This window comes from Xyrauchen texanus, chromosome 15 (assembly GCF_025860055.1).
Source record: "Xyrauchen texanus isolate HMW12.3.18 chromosome 15, RBS_HiC_50CHRs, whole genome shotgun sequence".
Lineage (NCBI taxonomy): Eukaryota > Metazoa > Chordata > Actinopteri > Cypriniformes > Catostomidae > Xyrauchen > Xyrauchen texanus.
Genome location: NC_068290.1, coordinates 17,285,921 through 17,312,336, shown reverse-complemented (window position 1 = coordinate 17,312,336; position 26,416 = coordinate 17,285,921). Strand labels below are relative to the sequence as shown.

Genomic DNA, 26,416 nt, shown 5'->3' with positions numbered 1-26,416 from the left:
CCTAGACCCTCTTTCCTGAGCCTACTGCAGCTCTGCCCACTCCTCCTCCAGCGGCTCTGCCCGCTCCTTCTCTTGAGACTCCTGTTGCGGCTCCTCAGCTCCTCCTCCTGAACCTCCTGCAGCTCCTCCTCCTGTGACTCCATTCCCTGAGATTCCTGTGGCCACGCCCACTCCTCCTCCTGAGCCTCCTGTGGCTCTGCCTCAGTGCTGCTCCTCCTGAGCCCTTGCCTCATGCAGCTCCGTCTCCTGAGCCTCCATCCCTGGCAGCTCTACCCTCGGAGTCTCTAACTTCAGCAGCTCCGTCCCCTAAGCCTCCATCTCCTGTGGTTCCGCCGCCTAAGATTTTTCTGTATACTCGCCTTCTGAACCTTCACCTAAGTTTAAATTTTTGGATTCGCTGCAATTTCTGAGTCTCTGCCTCTATCGGCTTCACCCTTGACAGCATGGCCTCTTGATCCTCAGCCAGCTCATCCAGGCCTCTGGTGACTCAGACGGAAAGATTCTGTCTCTATTCGGCCTAATGCTGACTGCCTAGAGGTGGAGCAGTCCACGGCTGAACATCTGATCTGCTGCCATCCAGTTAAGTCTTCCGAGTGTCCTGCGCTCAAGGCCACGGTGGCTGTTCCTGAGTCTCTAACAGTGTTTGCGGCCACGGAGGCCGTTCCCCAGTCTCTATCAGTGCCCGTGCCCATGGAGGCTGTTCCCCAGTCACGGCCATTGTTCCCGGCCACAGAGGCCGTTCCTCAGTCGCTGCTAGTGCTTCCAGCCATGGAGGATGTTCCATTGCTGCTGCCAGCACTCCTAACCATGGCAGCTGTTGCCCAGTCTGACTGCTGCCCAGCTGCCGAAAAAGTCTGCTCTGACTTTTATCTTTAAATAAGGGACGATCCTGTATTTTACAGGATGGGTGGCAACCCTAAACTGGAAGCTGGTGTGAAGTCATAAATGTGCTTTAACACTTGTGACTGAATCTATAGTTTTAGTTTTGTTGAAATCTGTGGTGGTAAATTACACTTTTGTTTTTTATGACAGGGGCAAGAACCGGCTTGACAATATAAATGATATTTTAATGATAAACATAACCAGAAAGACAAAATACACACACAGGTATCGGACAGCTGGTTGCCTTTATCCCTCTCGGGCTTCATCAGCCTAATTGTCGTGCAGAATCACGACACGGCCTCGCCATTCGCCCTGCAACAGACAACAACAAAAGGAATATAGAAGAAATATAAAATATTTATTTAATCCTCATGTTCAGTGAAGATTGTCGTTACTGTTTTTTGGGTCCCAAAGACCTGTGAAATAAATGTTACAAAAATAATAATCTAAATTGACCTTGTTTTTCCTTCTGATCATTTTAATGTTTATCGTAACCAATCAAAACCCATTAGACAGATACATTTAAACTTTAACCTTCTGTTGTATCACAAAGTCAAGCAAGTAGTCATGCTAGGGTCTCTGAGAATATAACCCCCAAAATGAGTCATATAAATAAGTATGGATGTTCCATTGAAATTTTGTTTATAATCAGTTTTCATTAGATTATGGAAAGCCACGAAGTATCAACCTACGTTATGCATATTTTTTGAGCTATCACAATTGCCTTGGGGTCTGAATGTAAGAGTTTATGTAATAACATGTCTGCCTGATCTTTGAGAGAATTTTGGCTATAATGCTTTACCACATAATCTGTAACATAATGCATTTTAATCCTGATGTCCTTGCTATAGCATGCTTAGGCAGCAGTTTTCCCATCTAGACACAATAACACAAAGGCTGCTTGTGCCTCATCAGTTGAGGCCTTTGATAATTTTTCTTGGCCATCACTTGTCAATCTTCATCTGAACAAGGCTCCTCCATACTCACCCTCTCCTTATGCAGGAGTCGCAGATTAGCTTGATGTGAAGAACAGGCTCTTTGAATTAGACTTTCATAACTTTGTTATTTTAAGAAGATCCACCCCTTGCCTTCCCCTTCTCTGATTCCTGCACGCATCCTGCGGCCCTGGCGAAAAAGTGGAAAATAATGTATTACACTGTAAGATCAGACAGACATTCCATTCTTCTTGCTCTTATTATTCTAGAGTTACAAATCTCTGTAGAGTACAGGCTGTTTCAGCCATAAAGGATGCGCCTGTGCTCTACTATTATACAGAGCATTTTTCCTGAAATTAATTTACGGGGTATTGTTGATTTGCAAGTAACAAATATTACACTGTGCTGCAGCTTATCAGTGAGTATGCTTCCCTTAGAAGTGTTGTAGTGCTGTAAGTGTGTAATTGGAGCCCAGTATCTCTGCTGAGTGTGAATCATAATGTCAGGTGATGGAAAGGCATCAGTGGCCAAATCCAAGTGCTGCAGGGTATTTTTAGTCATCTGGCACTTTTTTCAGTGAGCCCCTATTGATCCGCATTGAGCTCTGATATGCTGATATACACTGCCTAACAGAATGACTGACAAGTTACTGTGGGAGAGAAATAGATGAGAACATAGTCAAGCTCATTTATCACATTTTAGTATATCATTGAAATATCATCTAACTGTGGCAGGGCGGAGGGCGGGGCCGGGTCGTGATCCTATGCACCCGGTCCCGTATCAGGCTAATCAAGCCTCTGAGGTTTGAAGGCCGACTGCCGAAATTAAAGCGGACATGTCCGTCAACGATCTCTCTCTCCTGCACGATACACTAACATATGGGGCTTTTTGAGTCACATAATAGGAAATGTCAATTACTTTGAATCAATATAAAAATACATGTTAGAACAACAATATTCAGCTCCTAACAAAGTTGACAGAACAGTGTCTGATTTGTGTTTTTCATTTGTGTAGGGTTTGCAAGCTCTCAGCTTGCATTGCAATTTGGGATGTGCACAAGTAATCGATTAATCGAGTACTCGCTCAGCTTTTAATATTCAATTAGTAAAAACACTCCTCAAATATTGAAATTTGATTTTCCTTTGTGCCTTTGCCTTCTGTGGGCAACATTGAAACTGCATCTCTCACCTAAATTGTGCCATTCGTTCACCTAAAAAGAAAATTCAGGCATAATTTAAAGTGATTGTATAGCTTCAGAAGACTTGGAATGTATGTTTCTATGTGTGAGTGCAAATGTTTTTTGTTTTTTTTCATTTAAATCTTGTTGTTTATTCATAGTGCTTATTTGTATGCATAGTGCTTACTTTATTGTTATATTTGTTGAAGGTTGAACTTAAACTCGAAATTTTAAGTAATTGATTAATAATTTATTTTTATCTGTTAGAGTACTCGACTACAAAATGACTCAAAATGCCCATCCCTAACTGCAATATGAATAAATTACAGCATGTGGTTGTGGTTTTAGGATTATTGTTTTGCTGCTTGTTGACTTTATTTGTGGTGTTGTACAACCCCAATTCCAAAAATGTTTAGTCAAAAATTAGTGATTTGTAAATTATATTCACCCTTTGCTATATTGAAAGCACTACAACTACACGTTATATAAAAATTTTCCTTGTGAATTTCCTCGTTTTTTGAAAATGTACAATCATTTCTAATCAGATGATTGCAACACACTCCAAAAAAGTTGGGACAGTCAAGTGTTTACCACTGTGAAACATCACCATTTCTTGTAATAACACTTATTAAGTTTGTTAAGTTTAGAAAGTGGAATTTCCCCCAATCATCAATTATGCAGGTCTTTAGCTGCACAATTGTACGGGGTCTTCATTGCCATATGGTGTGCTTCATAATGTACCACACATTCTCAATTGGAGACAGGTCAGGACTGCAAGCAGGCCATTCTAGAAACCACACTCTCTGCTTACACAGCCATGCACTTGAAATCCGGGCAGTATGTGGTTTGTAGTTGTCCTGCTGGAAAATGCAGGGACTTTTCTGGAAATAACGGTGCTGGATGGCAGTATATGTTGCTCCAAAATGTTTACATATCTGTCTGCATTCAAGGTGTTCTCATAGATGTGCGAGTTACCCATGCCATGGGCACTGACGTACCCCTGGCCCATAGAGACACTGGCTTTTGAACCTGATGCTAATACTGTAATAGCTTGGATGGCCCATTTCCTCTTTGGCCTGGCTAACACGACGGCTTTGTTTTTCAAAAACGTTTGAAATGTGGACTCTTTGAACCAATAAACACAGTTCCACTGTTTTACTTTCCATCTAAGAAGTAGGCAGTGGTTCTGAACAGTGTTGATGTAGGGCTTCTGCTTTGCCTAATAAAGTCTTAACTTGAATCTGGTGAGTGGTGTTGACTAACAAAGGTTTACTAAAGTTATCCCAAGCCCATGTTCATGATATCCATTACAGATGAAAGATTAAAGATTTGACCAAATTCCTTGAATCTTTTAACTACAGTCAGGTCCATAAATATTGGCACATCGACACAATTATAATCTTTTTGGCTCTATACACCACCACAATGAATTTGAAATGAAACAAACAAGATGTGCTTTAACTGCAGACTTTCAGCTTTAATTTGAGGGTATTTACATCCAAATCAGGTGAACGGTGTAGGAATGACAACAGTTTGTATATGTGCCTCCCACTTTTTAAGGGACCAAAAGTAATGGGACAGATTAACAATCATAAATCAAACTTTCACTTTTTAATACTTGGTTGCAAATCCTTTGCAGTCAATTACAGCCTGAAGTCTAGAACGCATAGACATCACCAGACGCTGGGTTTCATCCCTGGTGATGCTCTGCCAGGCCTCTGCTGCAACTGTCTTCAGTTCCTGCTTCTTCTTGGGGCATTTTCCCTTCAGTTTTGTCTTCAGCAAGTGAAATGCATGCTCAATCGGATTCAGGTCAGGTGATTGACTTGGCCATTGCATAACATTCCACTTCTTTCCCTTAAAAACTCTTTGGTTGCTTTCGCAGTATGCTTCGGGTCATTGTCCATCTGTACTGTGAAGTGCCGTCCAATGAGTTCTGAAGCATTTGGCTGAATATGAGCAGATAATATTGCCCGAAACACTTCAGAATTCATCCTGCTGCTTTTGTCAGCAGTCACATCATCAATAAACACAAGAGAACCAGTTCCACTGGCAGCCATACATGCCCACACCATGACACTACCACCACCATGCTTCACTGATGAGGTGGTATGCTTTGGATCATGAGCAGTTCCTTTCCTTCTCCATACTCTTCTCTTCCCATCACTCTGGTACAAGTTGATCTTTGTCTCATCTGTCCATAGGATGTTGTTCCAGAACTGTGAAGGCTTTTTTAGATGTTGTTTGGCAAACTCTAATCTGGCCTTCCTGTTTTTGAGGCTCACCAATGGTTTACATCTTGTGGTGAACCCTCTGTATTTACTCTGGTGAAGTCATCTCTTGATTGTTGACTTTGACACACATACACCTACCTCCTGGAGAGTGTTCTTGATCTGGTCAACTGTTGTGAAGGGTGTTTTCTTCACCAGGGAAAGAATTCTTTGGTCATCCACCACAGTTGTTTTCCGTGGTCTTCCGGGTCTTTTGGTGTTGCTGAGCTGACCGGTGCGTTCTCTCTTTTTAAGAATGTTCCAAACAGTTGATTTGGCCACACCTAATGTTTTTGCTATCTCTCTGATGGGTTTGTTTTGACTTTTTCAGCCTAATGATGGCTTGCTTCACTGATAGTGACAGCTCTTTGGATCTCATATTGAGAGTTGACAGCAACAGATTCCAAATGCAAATAGCACACTTGAAATTAACTCTGGACCTTTTATCTGCTCCTTGTAAATGGGATAATGAGGGAATAACACACACCTGGCTATGGAACAGCTGAGCAGCCAATTGTCCCATTACTTTTGGTCCCTTAAAAAGTGGGAGGCACATATACAAACTGTTGTAATTCCTACACCGTTCACCTGATTTGGCTGTAAATACCCTCAAATTAAAGCTGAAAGTGTGCAGTTAAAGTACATCTTGTTTGTTTCATTTAAAATCCATTGTGGTGGTGTATAGAGCCAAAAAGATTAGAATTGTGTCAATGTCCCAATATTTATGGACCTGACTATATATTGTGAATGTGAGGGTGAAATGCCCAAAATCCTTCCAATTTGTCTTCGGGGAACATTGTTCTCAAAGTGCTGGATTATTTGCTGAAGCCTCTGTTGCAAATTGACAAGTTCTTGCTCTTGAAGGACTAGGCTGTTTTTGGAGGCTCCCTGTATACTATGACATGATTGCCTCACCTGTTTAACAACATCTGTTTCACATCGCCTTGTTATTTCAACTTGTCAAATTGTTATTAATCTGAAATTGCTCAACTTTTTTGGTGCGTGTTACAATCATCTGATTCGTACATTTTCAAAAAACAAGGAAATTCACAAGGAAAACATCATTTAATGTGTAGTTGTAGTGCTTTCAATATGGCAAAGGGTGAATATAATTTAAAAATGAAAATTCTGTCATAATTTACCAGAAATGTAATTATTTTGTCAGCTAAAATCTTGACATCTGTTCATGAGCACTGTGAGAGAAGCTCATTCACAGTGGCTTGCTTTATCAGTGCTAAAAACAACTCAACATTCTTCTCTCATAACCTAATTGTCAGCAAGATCTTCACAGAATAATGGCTTTGTTTTTCACCAAAACCTATTGTATGCCTTCAGAAGACTTGGAATATGATACACAAGTTGCATGTTTGGGTCGTTGTTAAGCTTTAAAGTAAGACACAATCCACTGTCATTGTATTGAAAAGTACAATGAAAAAAAGGAAGTGTTTGCAGGTATTTTATTAAAGAATGGCTACTACATGTATATTCCAATTTAACTGAATATACCTTCCAAAGGCTGCATTAATTCACCTGCTGCTGGGGTGAAGTGTGCATTGTACTTTGGGCTGTTTGACACCCTCACAGGTTATAATCTTTCTCAATATCTCAAACAGAGAGAGAGAGTGCAGTTTTAGCTTCAGCTCAAGATCCAATCAGACAGGCCATTTCCCTTTAATTCCTGCTGAGATAACTATCCAAACAAAGGACACTGAAGCAGTCTGTGACCTTTGTGTGGGAGTGAAAGTGTTCCACACCTCTCTTCGTGCGCACTGTGGCAGAAAACACCCTGCTCTGTGTTTTCATCCTGTCCCTGTGTGTTTGTGTTGGCGGAGTGGATAGAGGGGGTATTATGTGGTGACTGCCCGTCGAGTGTGCCAGTTTCGTATTTAAGACAATGATGTGAGCGCCGGCAGCTCTGCAGGAGGGCTCTGCAGGCCAGCTGTGCCACATATGCTACAATGCTGCCAGGACGCTGGCAGAAGTGTATTTTTGGGCACATCTCAACAGGATGGTGCATAGTCAGGTGCTGGAAAACGCTTCAAAGCCAGAAAATTTCTCCTCTCGTGTCAGAAACTGGTGTGATTTCCCTCTCTGTGTTCGAACTCTTTTGGGGGATGTTGAGTTAGGGAAATATTTAGTAACAATCGTGTGCCAAAATACAAAAATGGGAAAAGGTGGCTCTTCAAGACACTGACCAAAAGAGCCACACAGCAACAGATTAGTTCAGATTATCCTTGCTGTTTGAGTATATTGTGGGTGTCCAACATCAAATGCAACTTGCTTGTTAAAATGTCTGGTCTCATGAGGATTAAATAGCTTCTCATAATAATCTAATGAGGAAAATGTGCCTGCCAAATTTCAACTGAAGTGAATTACCTTTACTAATTCATATAGCAAGTCATAAATATTTTGCATTCCCTTCCAGGACCTGCTGTAACTTATTCTGATTTAGATGACATATATTACAAAGGTCTATTACTGAAATGCTTGTCACAATAAAAGCATGTACCCTCATGTTATTGAGAATAGCTCTCCAGCAGTGGTTCTCTGCCCATAACCCATGAAATAATGAAATCTAAACCCATCCTCAATATTAGTTTCATTAGCCTCTGTGTGGCACACAGCCCTTCCTATAGGAGTGACCTTTTCAATGATGTGGATGGTTAACCCACCAGCTTTATTCATGCCATTAAAGATAAGCCATGTGTGACATTGAACTTATTTTACAGGCATTACAGAGCTTTTGTGGTGCCACTAAAAGAGGCTGTAGAGGTATATGAAACTCATGAGTCCCACAGAGATGATAAACGCTGTCACTGAATCTCCCTCTCTGCATTCAGAGTTGAGAACAAATGATTAATTAATACACCAGACAAATGCCCTATAATATTCATTCTCCTCCTGAATAATTTCATCTGCCCACCAATTGTGCACAGTTACTGAACAAATAGCCGCTGAACATTAATAGGTCATAATGTGTGGCCCTCAGCATGACTCAGAGCTTCTGAAAGTTCCTGCAATATGGACTGAAATGCTTTGGAAGTTAACTATGTACAAGCACAATAAAGAAATCAAATAAACATCAACATGAAATAACAAAACTTTATTAGGCAATTCTTTGCCACTGCATTAATTTCCATTCACAGCTTACCAAAGGTGTTTGTTGATCGTGTATGCATATTGACTTAATGTTGTTTTCCATGCCTCCCTGAGAAAATTCTTTATGCTGTTGTCACCCATGAGCAGGTAATGCTTTGCATGCCATAGTAATGTGCACAGTGCCATGAAGGTGATCTTGTCCATTTGTTGGGTAATACATTTTGCGGCCTTGTCGCAGTGTAACTCTGACCTCTTCCACATTAATTTTTAGTACAGGCCACAGGAGGTTTAATACTCTATAATTGAATCTGCAGTGGTACAGGCAACATAATTAAACATATTTCATTGTATACAAATATGCTTTGGTGTTCTTGCATGACAATGAGGTGTTTCTGTCAGTTCTTATAAAAAAATAAGGTCCAATCTATACAACTACTGTGGTATCTGTTTTTAAATTGAGAATCCAAAAAAGATTTCTGCCCAATTTGGTTAATTAAAATTAGTTGAAAGATGTATTACAACTTTAATTTTGTGCAATCAATTTAAATGATGAAAATTGAAGTTTACTTAATACGTTTTCATTGAAGTTACATAATTTTTTTTATTTTGCTGTAATACAGACACCCAGATGTAGGCTGACACAAATGCATGGAAAACGTATTCCAAATGAATTTTTTTATCTAATATCATCCGTCCGTTTAGTTTATTTAATTTAGACTAGGGGTTTTCAAACTTTTTAATGCCAAGGACCCTCAAATATGATGAAAGTCTTGCATGCCACCAACCCTGTCCTAAAATGTATAGGCAGCTTAAAATTTTTATGTATACCTAAACCTCTTTTTTTACACTGTGAGGGAAAAAAGTAAACATAATATTATAAAGACAAAATGTTAGCTAGATTAAATAATATAAGAACATAGACATAATGTCAATAGAATATAATAATTGTGAACAGAACTGCAAGAGCGAGTGTATTAACTAACTCTTGTATAGATAATGAGCCAGAATCAGTTCCTTGAGAAGTCTGCTTATATCAGGCCTTGGGAGTGCATGAACTTCAAGGCTTCTCAACTTCAGTATGCTTCCTTCCACTGCTGGTTTCTGAGTGAGGATCAAATTTGAACCTCGTTCCACCAGTCTTTCAGTCACTGGGGGAAACTGAGCTGTCAAAGAAAGACTTATTCCCCTTCCACACCTCCATGTCCCATCTTATCCTGCGACCCTGCACTATAAGTAACATGTGAAAAACACACAGTTAGGATGAAATTCAGCAAAGACTAATCTGTTAAGTGTCTCTCAGAGGGTGAGTAAAAGGACACCCAGCCTCTTAACAGACCCTCTTTCAGCCCCTTCTGACTAAATTAGATACATACTCTATGCAGAGACACTGGCCTTAAAGGGATAGTTCACCCAAAAATGTAAATTCTCTCATCATTTACCATTATGCCGTTCCAGATGTGAATGACTTGCTTTATTCTGCTGAACACAAAAAAGGTTTTTAGAAGAATATTACAATACAATGCAAGAGAATTGTGGCCAGAACTTTGAAGGTCCAAAAAGCACATAAAGGCAAAATTAAAGTGATTCAATCGACTCCAATGGTTAAATCCATATCTTTAGAAGCGATATGATAGATGTGGATGAAAAAAAGATGATTAATATTTAAGCCCTTTTTTACTAAATATTCTCCTCCCTGCACAGTAGGTGGTGATATGCACAAAGAATGCAAATAACCAAAACCAAAAATAAGAATGTGGAAGTGAAAATGGAATTTATAGTAAAACTATCCCTTTTAAGACCCCATGAAATGGCTTGAGCACAGTTTTCTTAACTACCTGTTGAAACAGGATGGTTGGGCAGGACTTTTATTTTTTAAACAGCCAAAAGGCTTTTGTTTACATCACAGCCATTAACCATGACTTATTATTTGCTTGTTGGCTGCAGAGGTATAGGAAAAAGGACATTCTCATTCTTGAAAGCATTTGATTGGACAAAAATCTATGCAGTGCAAGATAAGTCATCAATAATTTTGGTCTATTCTCCCTGAAGAGAAAGACAGTGGTTAGGAGTACAATTGTATACACATGGCCACAAAGCTTTTTACGCACTATAACTGAAAGCCACAAAAGTCTAATTCAGATTTAATGGGGTTTTTAATATCACCCATAGAAGCGCCTTCTGTTAGAAGTGGCTGATCCATTAGACAGAGAAAAAATAACATTTTCTAATTTTGCTGTAATGATCAGCAAGTGTGTCTTCTTAATGTCTTACATCATAATGTAAATATTAACAGCCTCATTCAGTGAATATTGTCCAAGTATTACAGAACCTGCTGTTGTTTGGAAGGAACAGATTGCGGGTAAAAACAAAACAATTTTGCCCATTGAAGTTTATCAAAATAATGCTGAAGAAAATTATTTTAATTCAACACATCTAAGCCAGATGGAAGCAGTGGTCCATCACAGTATGCTTGACAGCAGAGATGTGATAACTTCCAAGTGCAGTTCAAACACTTTTGCAGAAGACTTTGATGTTGAGAGGAAAAAGTCTCTCAGAAACCATTTCCTCTTCTGCCAAAGATTCCATGTATTGGGAACATACTACCTGGACTGGAACTATCTCTATAGTTAGCGATATAAGATCCAGTATACAAACAATAATTAGTTTGTCTGAGCATCTTGAATGGGAAAGAACATATTTGAGGAACTCATGAAATTAAAACTGTAGTTCCCCTTCTGTCACTCACTCAATATTGTGTCAATGTAGGGACACTAGGGGTCGCTCTTGAGAGCCCCGAACACCACTATTCTTTTGAGAAAATACCAATGGAAAATATAAATATTAAATGGTTTGCACTTATATAGCGGCTTTTTAACCTTAGCGGTATTCAAAAGCGCTTTACACTGCATCTCATTCCCCCATTCACACACACATACACACACCATTGATGGCAGAGCTGCCATGCAATGCACTAGTCTGCCATTGGGAGCAACTTGGGGTTCAGTATCTTGCCAAAGGACACTTCAGCATGTGGAGTTGTGTGGGCCGGGAATCAAACCACCAACACTGCAATTAGTGGACAACCCGCTATACCACCTGAGCCACAGCCGCCCCAATGAGAATTGGCGAGTGCAATTTGCATAGCACTCCCCCTTACATACGGATATAAAGAAGAAGGAATGCCCACTCTCATTTAGATTTTTTCTTCAGAGCAGAGTGGTTGTACTATCAGCAAGCTGAATACTACTGCTGTTCAATTCACCTCTTAAGAAGCAGACGCATTTCCAGCGTCTGCTTCTTTCTCTCCTTCTGCACAACGAGTGCAGATTTCACCCCAGGGTGCTTCGACAGTGCTAAAAGAGTGTATATTCCTGCTAAAGAGTGTATTTTCTCTATTATAGCACAAACATTGACATTGAATGTCTTTTTAAAGACGCATCTTTATATAGATGCCTTTCCGTCTTTGCGTGATTCCTGGATGCGGTCGTAATCTCTCCATCTCCAACAGTCACGGGCACTCCCTCACGTGTCTGGGTAGTGATCACACTGAGGCAGTGTTTATGGAAGGTTCATGTTCTCATTGCAATAATGTATCCATGGCAATGTTACGGTCACAGCTTTCCTTCTTCTGAAGTGGGAAAGCCACTCTAACAGCCACGCGTTGCGACTTCTACCCATGGGTATGAGCGCTGGAGGCAGTTTGGGGAGTTCAATGGATGCGGTCTCGCCAAGTAATTCCCAGCGGACCTCCCTTTCCCCAGCATGCTCTTTTGCTCCTGTCCGATTCCAAATTGAGACCAGCCCGCCTCATGGCCAGCGTCTCTTTCTCTTTCAGGACGAGTCTTCGATCGCTGCATCAGACAGTGTACTGGCGAAGTCGGACACTGAGGACTCTACTAGGCTGCCACCTTCGGGTCTGCCCGCCTAGTCTGAGGCTGATGCAGAGCTGACCGCCATGCTTGCCCGTGCCTTCGCGAGTATTGGGTTGGACGGGAACACTCCACCCTCCTCTGAGCACTCGCCGATTGATGATTGGTTCCTAGGTTCACCCCGCCCCGGTTTCTTTCTTCCCGGAGGTGCACAACGAACTGACAAGGTCGTGGAGGGCACCCTGTCGCTGCCTGAAAGAGACTTCTGGGTTCATCCGCTCTCACTACCCTCGACGGCGGGGTGGTCCACGGGTACACAAAGGTCCTTTAGGTGGATTGACTGGGCACTCCCCTCCAGAGCCTGTAGCACTACGTCGTCTCTGGTAACCAAAGCCTACAATGCCGCTGGACATGGCCCTCCTGCAGGTACACCAGGCCAAGGCACTAAAAGAACTACATGTGGGTAGTCCTGATCCCGATATGCTGCAGGAGCTGTGCTCGGCGACCACGCTTGCCCTCCGGGCGAAGAAGGTCTTGTCAGGAACGAACATGTAAAGTTTGGTAATACGGAACTGGCTGGGTGTATCGCTTGCGTATAGCTCCCTTCCCCTCCCCTGAGGTGATAGCATGCGCTTTTACCCCCAGTCGATTTCACAACGTCATGGACCCTGGATGTCCTTCCTCTCTAGCCCTGTGGCTCATGAATTCGGTGGAGGAGTTTGCAGCTAGACCCACTACGGGTACTAATATGCCGTGTACTGGGATAGGTGCTCCACAGGTGCTGATTACTCAGGTAACCCCCTGTGTTGTATTTTCCTCTGTATGGTCTCCCTGTCGGCAGACCTGTGTCTCCCTTGGGCAGAATCCTCTCTGCTCCCGGCCGCTGTGTTTGTAGAGCTCCTTCCCTTTGAGGAACGACCTACCACCACACCCCTTCCATGTGAGGCTGGTGAGCCTGTGTGTCATATTGCCACATGTTGACTGTACTGGTCGAGTTTTTATAGTCAAAACAAGTGAAAAAATCTTCCAGTGCTGAAGAAGTAATCCAAAGTATTTAGAATACGTTACTGACCTTGATTAATCTAACGGAATACATTACAAATTACACTTTAAAGCATGTATTCTGTAATCTGTAGTGAAAAACATTTAAAAAGTAACCCTCACAACCCTGTCTATGCTAGTTTAATCCTAAAAGGTGACAAATTCAACCTGTAGCAGATATCCACATTTCAAATTTGAAGCCTTTCTCTTCCGGGAAAAAGGACAAAAAATATTAATGACACATTTGCACTTGTCCAATCAAATGCTCTCTAGAATGGCAATGTCCTTTCATCAATAGCTCAACCAACTGACTAGCAAGTATCAAGTCATGGTTTATAGCTATGACTTAACCTAAGAGTATTGACAATTTAAAAAAATAGCCCAAACTTTCTGTTTCAAACACTTCAATGACTATTGGTTCACTAAGCTGAATGAAGTACTAAAGCTGTAGGCCTTCTCCGTAAGTCTAATAAATTAGACTGTTTGATCGAGTCAATTTGATATTGTAATATTGTCATTGTGGCAGGGAGGAGGGAGTGTGTTTATGTTTGTGTCTTTTAGTTTTATTAAAAGATTATTTATATTGTCAAGCCGGTTCTCACCTCCTTTCCATTGAACTTTGTTACACTACACATGCAGGGCAGCTAACTCTCTCTCTTTCGAACTGCCGCCTACGTTCTCCGTTATCCCTCTCAAGGGCTTGATTAGCCTAATTAGGGGCCGGGTGTGCAGCATCATGATCTGGCCCTGCCCTCCTCCCTGCCACAGTCATAAATATTTAAAAAAATATATCTTTTGTAGAAGTTTGCATTTCCAGCAAAACTCCTCTCTTTATGGGCGTTCTCTCTTTCTGTTCTAGAAATGTCCTCTCTTCCATCTCTGTACTGGTTTGGGTGCCTGACAATGTGCAATCTCCAGATTTTAATTAGCTGAAAGTGTGTTCCTGCTGCATTAGTGACAGATCTTAGAATATGCTGCAGTGGTAGGTTTCTAAGTATCAGAGATGCAAGTGTTCAGATAACAGGAACGCAACCAGCCAGATCTGAGTTTTTTTTTGTAATATATGCGCTCTGTTATTTCATACACAGGATAGCTGATAATACAGAGAGCTCAAGGTAATTGTTTTAGTGAATACTTTTGATCCAAAACCAATCACAAGGTTGTCACTGATATATTATGAAATTACCAAAGATAATCCATATTCTATATGCAACAACATAATAGGATATGGTTGCCATAATAACATGTTGATAATTGAAGAGATTTAACCAGGGGTGTGAAGTAACATTTGAAGTAATTTTTATGTAGTTTACCAATTGTATACTTTTACCTGAGTATATTTTAAGTGCTGTAAATGTACTTTTACTGCGCTATTTTCCCACCATCTGTGTTCGCTACTTCCCTGTCCTGATTTTAATTTGTATCTATAAACATGATTGGTTAGGGAGAATCTCGTGACCCCCATCCAATTAAATCACACATAAAAAACTTGAACGGCAGCTGCAGATCTGGTGCCATTTGTTATGGATGTGGAGGATACCTCAAACATTGTTTAAAGCTGAAAATCTCGGCCGCACCTGGAAGGGCTTTTTGCTGTGAAAAAGGCCAATTGCTTGATTGTATCATGTGAGTTTAATTTGCTCAAGCCAGATATCAGCATTAATCCTGGTTAACATATCGAGGTAATTTTCATATTTCATAGTACTAGATTCTGTGTCTATAACGTAGCCTGTAATTTAACTATCTATCACTGAGATTATTGGGCTGCTGTGAGAGATTAATGCAATGTTATCAATAGGGCTGGGCAATAAAATTATCTAGATGTTTATCGGATAAAAGAGAGATGTCCTCGATCAAACAATCGCGATAGCATGAGCAACACTGGTTGGTTGATCCAGATGAAATATAAAAGATGGAATTTTTATTTCCTGACATCTGTTGCTGCATATTGTTTGATTGACAGGTGTCTCATGTTTGAGCACTAATGCGCCAATATGATAAAATACACTTTATAATTCTTGATGAGGATTTAATGTAAACGCAGTTGTTTATGTCTAAAGTTAATTTAAACAGTGGGACAAAAGTGTATTTGCATCAAAATGTATGACTTGAAGTGTACATGTAACTGAATTGAGCACTGTCTAGTAGGCTATGTCATATAAAGGATTTTAATCAAACAACAATAACAAGGAAATGAGAAAACCATTCACTACTTTTGGCTGAATAACTTGAGTAGCTTTAAAAGTATTAATGTAATAGAATAAAACAATGACATTTTTAATAATAATATTTTCTAAAAATATTTTTCGTTTTTTAATAATACCAACCCCTGATGTAAAGAGTGTGTTAACTGGTATAATAAATTACCAGGAAAGTAGAAACTATAAAATAATTTATAATTATGCCTTTATAAAGATAGAAAAGTATCAACATTTGCAGAGCAATACTTTAGCAGAATATTGCACCAGTTGCAAACTTAAGAACTAAATCAATGCGGGGCATTGTATCTCAAAAGGAGAACAATTTGGCCCCCCGTGTGCTACTTAAAGAAATAATTCACACAAAAATTAAAATTCTCTTATCATTTACTCACCCTCATGCCATCTGTCTATGACTTTATTTCTTCAGAACACAAATTAAGATTTTTAGAAAAATATTTCAGCTCTGTAGGTCCATTCAATGTAAGTGAATGGGTGCCAAAATGTTTACATTCCAAAAATCACATAAATCCAGTGTGGAGCGGAGGGGGGGCGCGGCCGATCAGAATATCGCGCGCCCGGTCCCCAATCGGCCTGATGAGGCGTGCGAGGGATAAAGGCGGCGGTGGCGATGGTTCGAGAGAGAGAATTATGGGCATGTCCGTCGTGTGTGTTTGTTTATGTGTTTTGGTTTAAGTTTTCATTAAATTATCATTTATATTGACAAGCCGGTTCTCGCCTCCTCCTTGCCCATCCTTGAGCTATTTTACATTGGTGCGAAACCGGGAAGGAGGAGGGATGCCCGTCGCAGAGTCCTCGACACTGCCGTCCAACCTGGGGGCGCCGCTGCCATCTTCCGGGTGACGGAGTAGCCCGACCGCCGGATGCGAGGAGCGGCCGTCGTCCAGCGGGGCAAATGGGGACTGGATAACCCGACTGCCTGGAGCGAGGAGCCGCTGCGGGCGGAGGAGTGCCCTGCCGTCCCCGAGACGCGGAGGGGTCGAGGGAGACCGCCGTCCGTGAGGGAGGAGGAATAATCTCTCCGACTGCCCGGGCGGTAGAGCCGCTGCCAGGGGCGGAGGAGTGTCCCCATTTGCCGCCAGAAAAGCGGAGGCGTTCTGCCCGCTGGGGGTCGAAGGTGTCACCGGTTTGCCCGGGGTTGGAGCGGCTGTCGTCCGCCTGAGTGTTGAGGAGTGTTCGAGGACCACGCGACGGTACATCGGAGAACCGGTGAGTGAGCTTTTCTCTCTCCTCTCTCTCTCCCTTTCGCACCGTGTTGGCCTTTTCCCTCGCCTATTTTGTTGTTTGTTTGTTTTTTTCTCCCTCCTCTCCTCCCAGGGTGAGGAAGGCGGGGATGACCACGCGGGGCGCAAGATACACCCGCCCCAGGGATAGGGGGTGTACGTCATGCGGTGGCACCCGGCCTGAGATAACGCCGGGAGGAGTGTGGAGCGGAGGGCGCAGCCGATCAGAATATCGCAGCGCCCGGTCCCCAATCGGCCTGATGAGGCGCCGAGGGATAAAAGCGGCCGGTGACAATGGTTCGAGAGAGAGAATTATGGGCATGTCCGTCGTGTGTGTTTGTTTATGTGTTTTGGTTTAAGTTTTCATTAAATTATCATTTATATTGACAAGCCGGTTCTCGCCTCCTCCTTGCCCATCCTTGAGCTATTTTACATCCAGCATAAAAGTAATACATACAATTCCAGTGGTTTAATCCATGACTTAAAAATTTATATGACATGTGTGGGTGAGAAACAGATCAATATTTAAGTCAATTTTTGCTAGAAATTCTTCTCTCTGCCCAGTAGGTGGCGATATGCATGACAAATCACCAAAGAATCACCAAAAACACAAAAAGAACGTGAATGTTAAAGTGGAGATTGACTGAGCAGGGAGGAGAATTAGTAAAAAAGGAAATAAATATTGATCTGTTTCTCAACACATCTATCATATTTCTACAGAAAACATGGATTAAATTATTGGAGGCACATGGTTTAGACTACTTTTATGCTAATTTATGTGGAGCTTCGATATTTTAACACCAATTTTCTTTCATTGTATGGACCAAAAAAGCTGAGATATTCACAACAATAACGCTCTGTCAGTATTAAGGGAAATTTAGATCCTACACATAAACTGATTTTAATATAATTGTTTCATACATTATGATTTAAAATTGTGATCAGTAATTATAATTTTTTAATCTTTTAATTTCTGTTATCATGTCTCCCTTTTATTTTTTGAAATCAGATTAATGTAGTGGTTATCGTAGATAAGTGATGTATTTTAAAAGTTGGCATACAGTGTTCATTATAATGGGGCATAGGTTTTGCAGCTCAGTGCTCAATACTCACTACTCATGAGTACTTTTAAATGAACTACTCTTTTACTCTTACTTGAGTAGTTTTTTGGACAGCTTCTTTTACTCTACTCACACTAAATATTTTGAGAAGTATCAGTACTTCTACTTGAGTATGATTTTTCAGTATTCTTTCCACCCCTGGATTTAACTAGTTAAAATAGATACATTCACAATTTGAAACTGCACTTTGAACATATAGTCTGTTGAATGTAAACATTTTCTAAGAAAAAATACTTAAAAGTAGAAGCATTTTATAAAAGTAACAATAAGGAAAACTCGAAACATTTTATGGTTGCTAGGAGCATTGCTGAATAGCTGCTTGTTCGCCCTAGTCAAAAGAGCCCACCTGCAACTCTCTATGACATTCAGATTTTTTCTTCCACCAGGCAAAATTCAGACTCGGAAGTCTGAACTCTTAGAAAAGTCATAGCAAACACCTCTCCAAACTAAGCTGCATGATTTCCATAGCACCAATGGTGTGAGATGACTTGCGTGCGAAAGTTTTGTAAGAAAGACGAAGAATATGGTTTGGGATAAAAAAAAAAATTCAATTCTTGATGATGACTTTTACATTAAAATATGTATATGTTAATATTGGGATTCACCTCGGAACTAGTTGGTTTGTTCCATGGCTTAGAACTCTTTTATGAAGGATTTTATCAAATCCCTATTGAAGAAATGAATGGCTAACAAAGTGCACGGGCACTTTTGTGCTCTGCAGTAAAAGTGACACCTTGCTTAAGCCAGCACCACTAATAATATTAAACAGAAATTAACAATAAACAATGTGCATTACTGTGGTTTTCTGCACTTTTTGATTTTAAAAGCACTCATCTTTGCCTGGTAGTGCTGACAGCAGTGATGCATTGTTCCTATAACTGTAATAATGCGAGCTCTCTTGTTTTGATGTAATGAAAAAATCTGGTTCCCTCTATTACAGGGGTGATAAGGGTTTAAGGGTGAATTGTTTTTCTACTACAGAAAGCTCTTTCACAGAACATTCTGCTAGCCTGACCATACTCTCTAGCCTCTTTGATAACTTGGCTGTGTCCTAATAAAGTGAAACAAGCTCAGACTGTACAGTGTAAATGAGTTCTCTCCCTGCTAAGATGAGCTGCATATCTTACCAAAGTGCTTTTTGCCTTCCAGGAGCAAGGCATACGGCACATAGAGAGAGGAGTGTTGATCACTCTTTTCAAAGAAACAAAGTATCTGCTAAGCATCAAGTACAACTGAAGAGGAGGCTTGGATTCTAGCTTAATAATACAGTCTGATTTACCATATTAAAATGTACAAGCATCTATTACAAGGCTCTATGGAATACTTGATATTGATCGGTCAGTTTCGGCATTCTGTTAAAATATTTTTTGCTTAATGGCCGCTAAACTGTATATTAGACCATTGTCCCTGTGGCAACCAATCTCCTACACTGTGCTAAACTCTCCTATCACTCCAAGCATTATTTCTACTCATGTAACAAAATAATGCTGCTTATTTCAACTAGTAATAAATAATTGTAGTAAGTGTGAAAAATGTACAGTCAGCCAATAATTATATATACTGTATACACTGTAGGCACTCGGCCAGCAGTGCTGATATAGGGCCATATCACACTCTTGCTCATGTAATATTGCTGAAATATATACTAATATATTGAACAGTATTTTCTCACCAATGTGGAAACTCCAGTAAAAGGTAAGCGCCTTGAGTTTGTGTAATTAATCAGTCTGTTGTGTCTCTCAGCTGTGATGAGACTTAATGCTGAAGTTGTTAGTTTAAAGCCTTTTAAAGCTATTTCCTAGCTTTAGAAGTGTAGTAGTAATACAAATGATCACATAGTGCTGTTGAATGTAAACACTGAGTGATGCCTACTCACTTCATGTCATCAACTAGTTCATATTGCACACAAAAATTTACTTTCTTATGATGTGTTCATACGAGCAGACAGAGAAGTAAGTTTGAAGTAATTTGGAGCAGAAGAAATAGAAATACGTGTTGTGTAAATTGTCAGATATGCTTAGCTAAAATGCTCTTTCTAGCCATTTTACATGCACATGTTACTAGGCACAATCATATTTTTTATCAAGAAAGTTCACACTGGATCATCATTTCTTATTTTCTAGTAAGACCTTTGATATAAGGGAACATTTTTATTCTTGATAATTTTTTTATTGTTTTTCTGTAAAAATATATATAAAAATCCTTAAAACAAGATCAATTTGATTTATCTTGTTTTAGAAACAACATTGCATAAGATATTTAGGTATTTCAGTGAATGTATTTTTAACATTTAACATTTTTAACTTTGTCTTACTGTACTGGCATAGTTTGTATAGTCAAAACAAGTGAAAAAAAATCTACCAGTGCTGAAGAAGTAATCCAAAGTATATATGTTACTGGCTTTAAGTAATCTAATGAAATACATTACAAATAAAATTTTACATCATGTATTCTGTAATCTGTATTGGAATACATTTCAAAACTAAACCTCCCAACCCTGCATATAAACTCAGCAAAAAGAAACGTCCCTTTTTCAGGACACTGTATTTTAAATATAATCTTTGATTTTGACCTCTTTTTTGTGACCTCATAAGATGCTTTTTTAAAAACATTGGCAGGCACATCTCTCCCTGTCTTTCTTTTCCACTGCCTAGGCATTCTGTAAAAATAAGAAATATTTCTTAGTTGAAAGTAAGATGTTGGTTGTTTGTAAAGATGTGTTACAACCCACCCCACCCCTGTCAGCCATTGTTTAGCTAGCTGTATTAGCACAGTGGTTTAAAATTAGCAGGGGAAAATGTATCACAATTTGCCAGAGAAACTAGAATTTAATCTAATATAAGTCATATGATTTTATCTGTAATAGTATTTGTTGTAAACAAAATATAGTCTTGGTCAAAAGATTTACTTTCTTACCTCAAAATCCTTTTTTTTCCTCAATAAAATCAGCATGCGCCTGTTTCAAGCCTTGAGCACCACTGTGTGGGATCAGAGAGGAAGCGTAAAAACACTGAAATGATCATATGACTTTTAACTTATCCTTGATTGGTTGAACTGGTGGCGTTTCAACTCTCCCCATGTTACAACTATACCCGGTCTCCCCTACTTAAAATCATCATTGAGTGGTTTAAATAGCATCTTTTACTGATATAGTGTGAATTCTACTAATAGAATGAGGCATAAAGTCGTTTATTATAACACATATTAATGTAAAATTAGTAAAGGTTTTACTCAGCGTCCTCATATTTAAACGTACTTCTAAACGCCTCCTTGAAATCTATATACTGTTTAAGATGCGAGATAATGGATTGTATCCAAATTTGCTCAGAATGATGTGTGTTATTTAAATGTGCTATCATTGTCAATAGCATAAAAGTACCTTAAGACAGCCATTGGTGACAGTCATTTTCAGTAAAATTTCAGCTTTGTCAGAATATCACCTGTGGTATCTGAAACAGTGAAAGATGTCTCTTGTGATTGGAAATTACAGGTCACACCGAGGGTGCTGGAACACAAAAACTAAACTGAGATAGATAATGATGGAATGACTGTAATCTGAGTGGGCATAGTGAAGACAATTGTATCACAGAAAGAAACTGCTTGTTCCACACTTCACGTCTCAGACAGTTAACCCACACGGTTGCCGTTATGGATGAAAGGTTTTATCAAAGAGATCAGAGGGCAGAGGTTTGCACTGAATGTCTACACAGAAATCAATACACCAGTCTCTCAGATGGCGGAATGGTGGATTTTGACTGCATGTTCTGTCAGAGAGATCATCCATCATAGGGGTGATGGAGACCCTCGAGACCTTTTTTCACTCACTGCCTCTCATTCTTATTGTTATATGGATCATGCGAAATTAATCTCTCAACAGTTGTCCATGTGGGTTCATGGATCTGGCCTGCACTATTCCATAATCTGTAACATTATCTCTTAGTGAAAGCAGAACTATGAGAGTTATGCCTGTTTTTGTCAAGCAAAAATCTCACAGAGATAGACTATTGACCATCAGTGTAACGTTTTGTCCTCTTTGGAGCTTATTCTGGCCCAGTTACACAGAAGGTGTTGTCTTAGTGATAAGCAAAGGGACAGTTTGCTTATTTGACATAACATTTAAGGGGCAGATGCACTCATTGTAGCAACCAGGTGCCTTGTAAAAAATTACCAATAAAAGAGTAACATACAATACATTACACAAAACGATTACTTAAATACACCTCTACTATGATGAACATGTTTTTAATTCCTTCAGAGTTTCTTCAGTTCAAAGTTATTTTCATAGTTTTTTTCTGGGTAAGAAATGTTCACCTGCCATTTTTTTAATACACATCTCTAAATAAGAAGATATTTTCCTGCAACAGTAACCCAGGGAAGCCCAGGGAGAGTGAATCATGTTTGAGCTAGAATGAGAGGCTTGTTGCTGGAGAATGGTATATGGCCAAGTATGCTATCTGTGGTCACTGCTCCAAAGCCTCTGGACATCCCATCAAGAGCACTGACAACAAAATCACATCAACCTGACAGCACCTCCTACAGGGGGCCACACACCTCTCATCTGTTCCCCAGCATTGACTGACAGCTCACACTCACACTGATGTTAAGGAGACACCTCAGTTCATTGTTATGCAGTATGCTCTGCCAAGAGGGCTCTGAATTAATGTGAATGATTGTAAAAAGCCATACTTAATGTTCTTCCTGCTCAGCTACATACAGTATGATCATCTGCAGGAAGACAGTGGAGGTGGAAAACATTTAAATAAAAGATACATTTACACACCAAGCACACAATGTAATAAATTATGAAGATGCTCAATAAAAATAAACTAAAAGGAATAAAACTGAATATGAACCTCTATAGATTTTTGCATAAAATCCATTTAGTTCTGAAAACAGTCCTCAGCAAAGTGGACTAGCAATTCCAGATTTATAGTTTAACAAGTAATAATAAGCATACTGGCATGTGTTCATGTTTCTTATTGCTGCCTGTAACAGGGTAAAAGGGAAAGGAGGAAGCGAGCACCAGACCGAAGCATCAAAGTAATGTTTAATTAAACAAAAATACACAAACATACGCTGCCCATAGTTCTCTCTCTCTCTCTCGAACTGCTGCCTCCGGCGGCCTTTATCGCTCTCGTCAGCTTGATTAGCCTGATTAGGGGCCGGGCGTGTGTCATCACGGCCCGGGCCCACCCTCCTCCTTGCAACACTGCCTTAAAAGAATAGTTCACCCAAAAATGTAAATTGTATCATAGTTTATACACCCTCATATTGTTCCAAACTTCTTAGTCTGACGATTATGAAATTTGGCTGATGGTGTCATGAAAATAATTTATGATTAATGATTGAATTGATGTTAAAGGGCTGGGGTGTAAGTGTCTTTAATACACCTTAAAGGTATTGTACACTTAAAAATTAAAATTATCTCATCATTTACTTACCCTCATGCAATCCCAGATGTGTATGACTTTCTTTCTTCTGCTGATCACAAATGAAGATTTTGAAGAATAATATCTCAGCTCATCTAATGCTAGTGAATTGTGACCAGAAGTTCCATAAGCACATAAACACAGCATAAAAGTTATCCATAAGACTCCAGTGGTTTAATCCATATCTTCAGAAGCAATCTGATAGGTGTATATATATATATATATATATATATATATATATATATACACACACAATAAAGTTATGGAGTGCAAAATCATGAGGTAGAGAAGCAGAGATCAGCTCAATTCAAATGGCTGTGAATACAGGACAAGTTGCAAATGAAGAAGTATAAACACTGAAGGTGCATTGTACAGAATGAGGTATAATATATGTAAATATATATATATATGGCTGGTGACCATAACAGTGCAAGCAGCATCATGAGGTAGAAATTATGTGCAAAGGAATGTGCAAGGGAATGTGTAGTCTGAGTGGGATGTAGTGTTCAGCGCCTGAGTTCAGTAGGGTGACAGCTGAGGGAAAGAAACTGTTACTGAGTCTGCTGGTGCGACGGCTAAGAATCCTATAGCATCTTCGAGATGGGAGAGGAGTAAACAGACCATGGTTGGGGTGAGAGGTGCCACTGACAATGCTTCTCACCCTCCTTAAGCATGGTTAGTGGTGAATGTCTTTGATGGAGAGTAGCTGAACACCAGTTATGTATTGGGCAGTTTCACCACCCACTGGAAGGCCTTCTGGTCTGAGACAGTGCAGTTGCCATACCACACTGTGATGCGGTTTGTTAGAGTGGCATTCCCAAATGGAGGGAAATGTGAATCAAAATTAAATTAAATCCGACTACACCACCCTGGAGGAGAGCCAGGGAAATACTCCCAATAAGGGTACACAGGTAAGTCTTACCAATCGAAGGCAAAGAAATAAGAGAAATTTGAGACGTGAGTGTCAACACTTCAGCATCATTAAAAACGTAAATTTTTCATTAAAAACTAGATTCTCACTCCCATGAAGCACAATAAAAATTGTAAAACTAACAATTCTTCAGGGCCAGGCTTAGCGGGAACAAAGCAGCCCAGCCGCAACTCGGGAGGTCATCCAAACCCACTTTAATTCACACCAAATCGTCAAACACCACACACACACACACACACACACACACACACACACACACACACACACACACACACACCATAAGGAAGATGTTGTGTCGGTACCTCAGCACACTGTGAAGCACACACCACCAAATGGAGGCAGCTAGCCTCTCCTGTTCCCCACAGAGAACTCACTGGCTCCTGGAGAAAAAAAAGAGACCCGGGATTATACAGAAATAACACAAAACAATAATCAAAAAAGAAAACAAACAAAATAAACTTTACAGACAATGTGGTGTGGTGGCTATAGCACTCAGGACCACTGACACACCCACCTGCACAGAGGTATTTAAACAGTGCCTGAGTAATGCCCGAATGATTGTTTGGCAGTAAATAAAATGAAAATCCTAAACACTATACAATAGAAACAATATGACACAGCAACAACATACACCACATCAATAGGAAGCTGATAGTGTGGGAAAACGAACCTGAAATAAATAAACAAATCAACAGAAATAGCAACAAAATGAATTGACACTGTAGCAACGAAAAATCACAAAACAAAGGAAAAGACACAAAACTACACAAACAAAGTGAAGCTGAGCATGAGGCTCGTAAACAGGCAGCCCAAGCGAGCTGCAAAGCAAAACAGCAAAGACAAAGCCCGTAAGCAAAACAGCAGGAACAAATGCCCATAAGCAAAACAGCAGCAGCGTCACATCTAGCGTCTTTGACTAGGGATTAAAGTTAAGGTAAGCAAGATTTCCTCATGCTTACCTTAACAAAAAGACCAAAGAGTTAAACTACATTTACCGAGCCCCAATGTGAAAAAGGGAGAGGTGTACTTACGATTGGGTTGAACAAACACAAGATGCAAAGTTGTATGGTTACTCACAACAGGTACCGCGGCTCAGTATACCGGCCATCATTCAACCACCTGCTAATGTTGCTGTTACTGTGAACATAATACATGAAATACCCCCACAATATGCAACGTAGAGATTTAAGATAAATATAAGACATACCTGAAAGCGACCTCCACCGCCGACTCGCCACAACGCACACGCCAGCAGCTCCGCTCTAATCAAACTGTACATAAGCATATTAGCCTTGATATTTTCACATAATTACACCGTGAGCAAAGCCTCAACGTACCTGAACGGAAACGCCAGGGAGCGAGGAACCCTGAATCACCAGGACACGTATATACCCATCAAAATAAGGGTCCTTAAATAGTATGGTAGCTCCCACCTCATTGGTCTGCCAAAGCCATACCCCAAACAGGCTAATAGGATGGTTAATCACTTATCCTGCCACATTCGGATACTTTCAATAGTGCAGCAGTAAAAGTTCAGCAGGATGTGGGGGGGCAGGTGAGCTTTCCTTAGCTTACTAAGGCAGTAAAGGTGCTGTTGCACCTTTTGATCAGAGTGGAGGTGTTGTAGGTCCAGGAAAGATCCTCAGAGATATGGCATCCAGGAACTTGAAGCTAATCACACGCTCCACTTCGTCCCTATCAATGTAGATGGGACTGTATGCGTGGCCCTTCCTAGACTGCTTGTAGTCCACAATCAGCTCCTTGGTCTTCTGGGTGTTGAGTGTGAGATTGTTGTTGGCACACCACACTGCCAGGTGCTGTACCTCTTCCCTGTAGGCCGTCTCATCGTCGCCGCTGATCAGGCCTTTTCCACTGTGGTGTCATCTGTAAACTTGATTATGGAGTTGGAGCCATGCTCATGTATGCAATCGTGGTTGAAGAGGGAGTAGAGGATTGGCCTCATCACACATTCCTGTGGTGCACCAGTGTTCAAAGTGAGGCTGGAGGAGTTCTGGTTGCTGATCCGAACAGACTGTGGTCTGTTAGTGAGAAAGTCCAAGGTCCAGTTGCAGATGGAGGGGCATGATAGGTGTGGATGAGAAACAGATACATTTTAGTACATGTACAGATTCAAACCTAGCCAACCTAAATATTATATTATACTGTATTATATTATATTATATTGTATTATACAATAGTAATATAATATTTACACTATTA

The 26,416-nt window shown here is 40.3% G+C and overlaps 1 long non-coding RNA gene across 1 annotated transcript; it reads right to left on the bottom strand.

Moving 5' to 3' along the window:
- Positions 1-1,108: 1,108 nt before the first annotated feature.
- Positions 1,109-20,804, bottom strand: LOC127655643 (uncharacterized). Its single transcript, XR_007972060.1, has 3 exons — positions 20,753-20,804; positions 1,870-2,007; positions 1,109-1,194 (listed from the first exon to the last, which is right to left on the bottom strand). It is a non-coding gene; the product is annotated as an uncharacterized LOC127655643 (long non-coding RNA).
- Between the last annotated feature and the right edge of the window lie 5,612 nt (positions 20,805-26,416).